Consider the following 9960-nt stretch of genomic DNA (forward strand, 5'->3'; position numbering starts at 1 on the left):
ATGTTTTGGATACTCGTCATATTTATTCTTTAAGTATATTAATTCATGGCACGTTATTGAATAAACGCACCACTCTCATTTCTTGCTTTTACAGTGTCCTTCAGTGCCACCTCATCAGTGCCCATCAGTGCCATGTCATCAGTGTCCATCAGTGTCACCTCATCAGGGCCCACCAGTGCAGGCCAGCTCAGTAATTGAGATTGGAGAACCTCACTTCTCCTGAAAAAACAAGTGACACATGCACTCTAGCAAAACACCACCTTTTTAGATCTATAATATCCAAAAAAGGGGGGCTTATATCATATAAACACAATCTATATTGAATGGAGACAATATATTAAAAAATTATATCCATTGACCCTTATAGCAAATCAAATATCAGTGACCTACTAAAATTAACATGCCTATATCATTCATGCTAAAATTATAAATGAAGTGACTCAAAAGTTAAAAACAAAATTTGTCAGTAAACCTGTAAAAAATTAATGAGTTGATTAATTCATATATTATAGTCCTCGAAACAGTCCATCTGTGTGAAATACCGAAATGAAATGCACCACGTGACAAAAAAGTGACTGGCGACGATAAAGTCTTTCACTGCATTTTATTGTTCATGTTGTGATCTGTGTGAAACTTCACCACCACCTAAGTGAAAAATGGCTCCTTACCAGATACTTTAGACCCAAAAGGGTCATCAATAGCATATGTAAACAATAGAGGCTGTTCAGACTTTTCAATCTTCCAATGCCATTAGTTGTTTCTTAAGTATCGATCCACTGCGACCCAATAACAAAGTATTCCCCAATCCCGATTTGTATTGACCGATATTCCACCATAAAAAAGAAAATTGCTCCAATAGCGTAAAATCTCTCTTTTAATTAGAAATAAAAAATGATAAAATTGCACTTACAAACATGCAAAAAGATCAGGCACTACATTCAGCCACTCGGGCTACTTTGCCTTCTGTCTGTCGCTGAGTGACAGGTCCAGCCGGGAGATCGCCCCTTGCTCGCGGGTATCTGGAAGCCCTCAGCCAAATGCAGGAGACTCCCACGACTTGCGGGAGACTTGGGATGTCTGTACATGTGACCAGCTTTGATTGGCCCTTTACCCTAATTTGTGATCCGCTGTGTCCAAAGGACACAGTGATCCTAGACACTTTCTGTCGCGCACCCTAGGACAAGTGCATTTTCGGGAAGACTTCCAGGGATACCCGCCTAGAACTGGAGAGCTGCACTGTAGCTGTATATATAGTGCAGTAGGCAAGTGGTTAAAGCTGTGAGGGTGCATCCACATCTAAGCATTACGGGAACATGCACAAAAACACATGTTTGCATGTACGTTCACAGGCTTAATGAAAAATGTGTGTTAATAGCACCCCTAATGTGATAAGCATGGCAAAAAGTTTTCTGAGCTTTTTTGTTGTGTTGTGGGCAGCTCATTGAATTGAATAGGTTGCCCTATGCACGCAAAAAAGTGCATGAGAACGTGTTCACAAGAACCTAGGCAGGTGTGACATGCACATGTTTTTGCGCATTTCCACAATGGGCTGCCCTACATGCGAAAAACACACCAGAGAAGTGCATGACCCTTTCGAAAAATCATGCCACACCAAAACGCATTGAACTTTGTTACGCACACATGGTAGCAAGATATGCACGTTATTTTGCATGCATTCCTGCAATGCAAAAACATGAACCTAGCCTAAGGGCTTGTCTGCACCACAATCTCCACATTCAGTATGTAGTTTTGCATACACGTTAACATTCGTTTGTGGTGCATTTGTGTGTTTGTGTGCCTTCACGTGTGTTCCAGTGCATTTATGTGTTTTTTTTTTTAAACACAATTGAAAGCACCTCAATGGCGCATAGAAATACATAATTTTTTCTTGCATATGTGTTTGTACTGTGCTTGAGCATGTAGCTTAATCCTTGTGACAGAGAGAGTATCCCTGTTATATTATTATCTCATATGCACATTTCCAGATAGCTAGTTCTGTGCTACTGTACTGTATGTATGTAGTAGGCAACTTCCAGTATATTAGTAGGTGAACCTGTTTATTGCAGTAGAGTTTATATGCCACTCCTGTTATTTTAGTCAACCCTGTCTCTTCTGATCTAGGATTCTATAGCTAGTTTTAGCTCAGGACTCAATAACCAGCATAGGCTAGAGCCAGGTAAGGCATCCGACGGCCACTTCTGATAGATGCATGTCACATTAGAAACTATTAGGGAGGGAGTAAAGTGCAGAAAAGATAGGCTGACTCTGAGTTCCAGCGACACACCACAGTTTCTGTGTGTGAAAAGCTACTTTCCAGGCTGGTTGGACAACAGCTGGAGGATCTCCTCATTACCACTAATCTTGTCCTCAGGTCTCCAACACAAAGACAAGACAGACACTGCATCGTGAACCTCCTCAGGGGCCCCTGCAACATTCATCTGGAGCAATCTAAATGAATACCTATACATACCAGGGTTACATACCAGGGTTAGTACACTGGATGTATGTACTGGTATTAACCACATGCCAACCAGGCCATAGCCGAAAGACGGCTACATCGCTGTCGGCTTATTCTGGGTGGACGTCTGTGGGACATCCTCACAGAATTTTGCTCCCGCGTGCCCCCCGGGGCGCGCACCCGGGAACATTCATAAATGAATCATGGTAAATGGCCGCTGATAGCGGCCATTTACCACGTGATCGCTCCATCAAATGATGGAGCAATCACTTGTAAACAAACCGGAGTCATGTCATGACAGTTCCTCCCTCCCCTCTCAGTACCGATCGGTACAGTGAGAGGGAAGAGGGGGAGAGATTGGAGCAGCGCTGTGGGCTGGATGTGTAGTACCCACAGCGCTGCTCAGTGACAATACTCTGCCCATACTTTTTTGATTTATAGCGCAAAATATAAAAAACCCAGCGGTGATTAAATGCCACCAAAAGAAAGCTCTATTTGTGTGGAAAAAAGGACAAACATTTCATATGGGTAAAGTGTTGCATGACTGAGTAATTGTCATTCTAAGTGTGAGAGCACCAAAAGCTGAAAATTGGTCTGGCTAGGAAGGGGGTTTAAGTGTCCAGTGGTCAAGTGGTTAATCTTTTCTTATATAAAGCTTGTATTATTTCTATACTGGTGTGAACCAAATATGCTTATGCTCAATGTTATATGCTGGTTGCAGTAGCTCTTCTGCTTCCAATTACTTTGATTAGAATATTGGTTCATTTCCCAGGAAGGGAATGCACTGCCAAGTTTATTATCAAACCCACTCTTCTATTTAGGGAAAGTTCTGGTTTTATTATTTACATACAGGCTTGGTGCAAAATCCTGTTTGGGGAGGGACATGTTTTTATAACCACCCAAACGGCTACACAGGTGTGCTGCCCCAACGGGCATAGAATTTATATAGACCGTTTTCCTAACCATTTTCTATGGACTTTTATATTTAGTTCACATGCTGCCATCTAGTGACCTTTTGTGGTAAAGCACTTGTTTCTTATGTTCTTTTTCCCTTATGTCATGACACACTTCCTTTGTATGTAATGCTCCGCCCTTCTTCCTGAGTTTGTACTTCTTGTGTCATGGATGCAGCAACAAGCCACATGTAGCAGGGTACATGTATTCTGCATTGTATGCTACAGACAATATCATCTTTTGACCGCATAAATACTACAACCTATTCATCTGTTTGTATCCTGTCATCTGCTGCAACCTGATGTTCAGAATAAAAGCATCTTGTGGATGGAATTGGTATTTGGTGAGTTCAAACTATCTGATGAGGATTCTCCTCAGTGATTATATCTTATTCAGGCCAGGCATAGAGATCTCACATGGGATAGTCGCTTCACAACAATGGGAGTCAGAATAACAGGCATTCAGGAGGTGGCAGAATCACCTTCTGAATCCCTGACAACTGCTGCTTAGCTGTGCTATGAAAAGCTATCCAATGCAGCTCTATTTTCATAGCTTTGGCTAGTGTGAACCTAGCTTAAAGTGGTTGTAAACCTTAGACATGAAATATGAACAAAGAATATCTCTCTATAGTGTGTACTTGTCTGAATTAAGAGCACTAAGTGTAATTTCTGCCTGCTACTTTGTTCCTCAAGTTTTCCCGACACAAAGAGAAAAATGATGACGAGGATGGATCTCCTGCTGATTGACAACCTCAGCTCTATTCCTGTGTGCTGTGTGAAGAAGGGGTGAGTCCCTTCCCTCCAATCATCTCTCAGAGCTCTCCTCATTGAGTGTGATAATAGCTCTCCACACCCTTTTTTTCGGAACTTACAGACAACCTGTAAATGATCAGCACTTTGAATGGATGTACAGGAGAGAGGGCTGCACATAAACAACAGATACAACTTATGTAGGATGATTTGTTTCATCTCTATGTATCACCTGAGGCCAGTCACTTTACTAGGTATATAGAAGGGTTTACAACCACTTTAAGGCACATGTGAACAAGGCCTATACAATACATGCTAAAATTCAAACTGAAAATGATCAAACCAATCTGACTAATTCATTTTTAACTTTAATGAATCATTTAAAAGTGATTAAACGATTGCTCATTCATGCTTAAAATATTGTTATTTTCAGCCATACTATTAAAATAATCAGATTATTGGATTGAAATGTGTGTGGGCATTGTGCTGATTTATGTTCCCTCTAGCATCCTATTAGATTTCCTGATTTAAAGGGGTTATAAAGTGTAATGGAAATTTGTAGGTTCTGTATATAATTGTATTCTATTTTATATGTATTGCACAATGCCCTCACTGTGCACACGGCACTAATAATGTTTTCAGTACATGTTTTGCATTTTTTTTGAGTCCTGATTAGAATTAGCCTGCCTATGTAACGCCCTTTGTTACCATAAATGTACAATTGTAATATTAATGTGATACCTGCGTAATCATGTGTAAAAAAATCTTCAAATGCGTCATAATAAAGGAGAACAGTTATTTGGAAAGATGCTGAGCGTATCTTTTGTGTCTGTTCCCTACTGCAGTAGTTATTATTAATTTAGAACCACTAATCAATATTAGGATAGGAGTTGCTTATCTCTAAAATATCTATTTCAGGTGGACAGCTTTACCGAGGAGGGGTTTCCAGGTGACCCAGAGTATCCAAAACGAGGAGCTTGAGACGATCTGGGAATTTCTGATAATCAGCAGGCTGAGGTAAGCCTTTTGCTTACATTTGAGTTATCAGACTTCCTTGATTGGTAAGGCATTTTCGGGACAAAGGGTACCTATTTTACTCCCCTTAATTGAACTGTATTGATTGGTGGTTATATGTTATGTTGTCACTGACTACTGTCCATTGGAATGTTAGAGATAAAAAAGGTAAGAATAGTGCTGTTCACAGGTATATATAGTACATCTGCTAGATAAAGTAGTTTAGAGGCAAGAGGGTATAGGCACACGTAGAGAAGACTGGCCAGTCATTATGGGCATTAAATTAAGTAAGGGAATGAAGGGTAAGAGACCCTCAAAAATGCCCAGCACAAGAGGAGCACTATATATGAACCGAAGGTGCGGTTCCGCCTATACTGAGCCCATAGATTAATGGTCAAAGTGGACAGGGATCCACAATGGGTAACTGGGTTGCTACCAAAGTCCACAGGGACTAAGAACCATACAGCTAGAGAAACAGCTATGTATGTGAGAAGGATGGATCAAGGGTGACAATTAATACTAGACAGAAAGGGACATTTTGATGATAAGTTGTGGGATGAATTTGGGGTCAGGCACTACAACTAGTAAAGTCAAGAAAAAGTAATGTCAGATAAAACAGAATGCTTTATATGTTGTCAGAGAGGGAAGATGGGGATGAGCATTATAGCTGCCCATCTGATCATAGAAGGTACAGTATGTGAAGTATGGTATTACAATACATTGGATGCAAAGGATATCAGAGCAAAATAAGAAACGCAGAAGTTTAAGCAAGGATGTATTAAAAAAGTTAAAAGAAAGTGAGAGAATGATATGCATGTGTTGTGTACAAATGGGAAAAATGCAAGCGATTATAGAGAGATATTTGTGTATGTTTGTGAATGCTGAAACTTTTAGTTCTATCGCTTGTGTGTGTCATGTACGCAGATGTGAATCCCTCCTTTGTGCTCTCATGAAAGAATGTGGCTGCGATGAGAGGTTGGTGATAAGCTGGAAGAACACCGTGCCAATTTCAGTTTTTTAGACAAAACATTTATAACAAAGTGTGCTGGGATAACGAATCGAATGATAAATAATGTGATCACAATTATTTTTGAATCTGTTTTCCAAACATGGTAAAATGAAGGTTACATTTAACCGTGTATTATACAAATCGAATATCTTTTGATAGTGGAAACAGTGCATTTAAAAAAAAAAAGAGAGAAATTTAGGAAAATTAAGTATTATGTCCCCCTTTAAGGACATTTATCTGTGCATATATATGAGTGTGTGATATTGAAATTATCATATGAGTATTAATTTAAAATATGAGTTTAACAATTTTGTTAATAAATATAGATATATTGAAACTAGTTTAGACAACCTTTGGTTGGAAATGAAATACAGGTTAATGGGGAAATTGGTAAAAATGGGATTAGTATATATAAAGATAACTATTTTGTAATTTTACATTTATTGAGTGGAAAGAAAAAAAAGATTAAGATGAGGTTGTTAATTTGAATACAGCTGCCATAATGTTTAACAAAGCTAAGATGGGTGGAGTACATAAAAAGTTTTTCTACAAAAATGAAATCTTAGCCCTTGTACACACGGTCGGAGATTCCGACGGAATGTGTCCGATCGGACCGATTTGTCGGATATTCCGACTGTGTGTGGTCTACATCGGAACTGTTTCCGTCTGAGTATCCGACGGACCAAGTTTTCCAACTTGTTGGTAAAATTTTCCGACAAAATGCTCCGTTCGGACATACTCCGATCATGTGTAGAGAATTCCGATCGGACAAAGTGCCACGCATGCTCAGATCAAATTCCTACACCAAAGCTATTGGCTACTAGTGTGAACGTAGTCCTGTCGTAATGAAATAATGTCATCATGTCGGATTTTCCGACAACTTTGTCCGACTGTGTGTATGCAACAGTTTTGGACAAAATCCGACGGATTTGGTTGTCGGAATCTCCGACCGTGTGTACAAGGGCTTAAAGTCTGATAATAACTTGATGTGTGGTCCATGATGTGAGAGTAATAATAAATAAAATGTAAATATAACAGACCCATCACATCAAGTCCAAACCCCCTGTTAGGATAGATGCTGCCTGCAGCCAGTTGTTTTATAGTTTTTGATGGCCGAGTGCTTTCTGGTCCGTCATACATATTGTTGGTCCTTTTGTTTTTATGTATTTTTATTTTTGAAATCCAAAGCAGAATGTGTGGATTGTGAAATGATGTACCCCTTTTCCTTGTAAGCGCAGTGGGTATAAGTAGAAGAATATTTTGGATTTATGGACATCTCTGCATGACCGCAGGGTATTGTTATCGTTTATTATAATATTGCCAGGAAAAAGTTGTCTTTTTGAAACATGAAACTGGAGTTCTTACACAAACAGCATGATAGAAAACAAGCCATTGTTATATTTATGCAAGCTTTACCCAGTAATGAAGGGTTCACCCCAACATATCAGAGCTGTAGCTTTTATGCAAAGGTGCTATTAGACAAAGTTACAGACATTATTTTACTCAAATATTTAATTTTTAATGGTCCGACATTCTGCACAGCAAATATATAGCTAACTAAATGTTTGTCTAATGAAAGGTTCAAAATATGAATTTGTTTTGTTTGTTTATGTACAAATCTAACAATGAAAAATGCGTACATTTGAATCCAGCAACCTTATTGCCTCTATTGGAGATGGCTGGAGACAAAGAAAAACCACATGTGTTAAATTGATGACGTAGGAATCAGCTGCTGTGAGCCCATTGCAGGACACACTCCCTGGAGACCCGAGTATTTACTTTTTTGTAGTGTTATTCCCGGTTTTATACTGAGGATGCCAATACCCATACTGAGTATGCAGTTTATCACCCAGAAGGACACTCTGTATTCAGAGTCATTGGATCCTTTTTCCCCAGCTCAAGAAGCAGAGCTCCATGTTTTAGCAAAGCCTGTGAGCTTTAAAAATAGTATATATTTATATAGATAGTCGAGATATAGAGAGCTTTTGGTTCCATTTGAAGGGCCAGAAGTTTGATTTTACTTCAGCAGGTAAACCAATCAAGCATGCTAAGTTAATTTGATCGGCTGTTTTCAGCCTTCCAGGTTCTTGCTGAGGTAGCCATACTAACAGTAAAACTCACACATAGAAGCAGACCAGGTGACTAAGGATGCTGCATTTACAGCCCTGGACACTTGCTGGGTCTGTGCAACTCACAGATTCCACCCTAGTTCTGGCCCAGTATAGCTGGGATTAATAATTCAACTTTAAGGACCCCAGAACGAGAAGAACAAGTTATCCACAGAGGGCAACTTCTTACGAAACAAGACTTTGGAAAAGGTGATCATTTATGGCTGCCAACTACTCTTTTCCCTCCAGCTTGACACGTAGACCGTGTCATCAGTCACAAGTAGTTATGGCTGCCTTAGTAAATGAGCATGGGATAGAGCCAGTGTTCACCACAGTTGTTTTTATAACATACCACTTCTTGTTTTACCTGTTACCAAAGGTGTTACCAAAAGCTGAACATCCCTTCCAGAGATAACAAAAAGATATATCCAGATATTATGTTATATATCCAGGATCTTATGAGTATGCATTTTGTTTGTATGGACATGTTTTCTGGATGTCCAGTGGCAAATGCTATTGCAAAGGCCACAGTAAAAAAGTGTTATCAGAAGTAGTTTGTAAGTACAAAGTGCAGAATCTACAGAGAGTAACAGAGGAAATCATTTTTATAGGAGAGTCCTTACTAGAAGTTTTGAGGTTTTATTTTTTACACTCCCTACTGTCTACAATGTAGCGGACAAAGTAGAGTAAAAAACTAGAAAACTTTTACCTGAATGTTTTCCTATATTTTATCAAGTCCCTAAGGGGATGTTGGACTCTCTCCCTATGGGAATTGGTTTGGGAGTGTGTTACTCACTTGCTTATATTTTGTCTCAGCAGCTGAAGTCCTCCATTCGGATCTCACAGAGAATGTTGCTGATTTTTTAAGGTTTTTGACAAACTCATTTATGTGTTTTTGCCCCAATTCCAGATCCTAAAAGTTTGGAAGGATCTAAAACTAAAGCCAGGTGACTTGTGGATTGTTAAGAGGCATTTATATACAAGGAAATGTTTGGAGACTCAATACAGCATCTATTTATATACATGTTGAAGGGAAAGTCACCTGGATCCACACCAGACACTGCAAAAATCTTGCGATCACATTTTAGGGTACTTTATGATTCAATTACTTTAATATATAATATAATATATTTGAAAAGTAGTTTAGCCATGTTGAAGTCATATTTATCTTTTGTACCTCTTCCATTTTATGTAGAATTATCTGTGTTTACATGTGCTGATAAGTCAGCATACCAACAATTAAGCTAGAAGGCCGTTCTGGCCACAGGAGCGTACAGCCAGTACTCTGTAAATATGTCTTATCAATTTTTCACAATGAAAAGTCATTTTGTAATGAAAAAAGCCGCTCAGCTATTATTTTCTCCACAATGGAGTTTTTGCCTCTTTGGCCAGGACTACCTCCACCTAGGAATGTGAAGGTTCCAGGTTAAAGGTGATAGTAGGTATGGTTAGTGATCAAAATTTTGATCAAAAGAGAGGAGACTGTAATGGAAATTTGTAGGTTCTGTATATAATTGTATTCTATTTTTTATGTATTGGACAATGCCCTCACTGTGCACACAGCACTAATAATGTTTTTAGTACATGTTTTGCATTCTTTCGAGTCCTGATTAGAATTAGCCTGCCTATGTAATGCCCTTTGTTACCATAAACGTACAATTGTAATAT

Source organism: Lithobates pipiens, unplaced genomic scaffold (assembly GCF_037356315.1).
Source record: "Lithobates pipiens isolate NorthernLeopardFrog02 unplaced genomic scaffold, aLitPip1_a1.2 Scaffold_18, whole genome shotgun sequence".
In the NCBI taxonomy this organism is placed as follows: domain Eukaryota; kingdom Metazoa; phylum Chordata; class Amphibia; order Anura; family Ranidae; genus Lithobates; species Lithobates pipiens.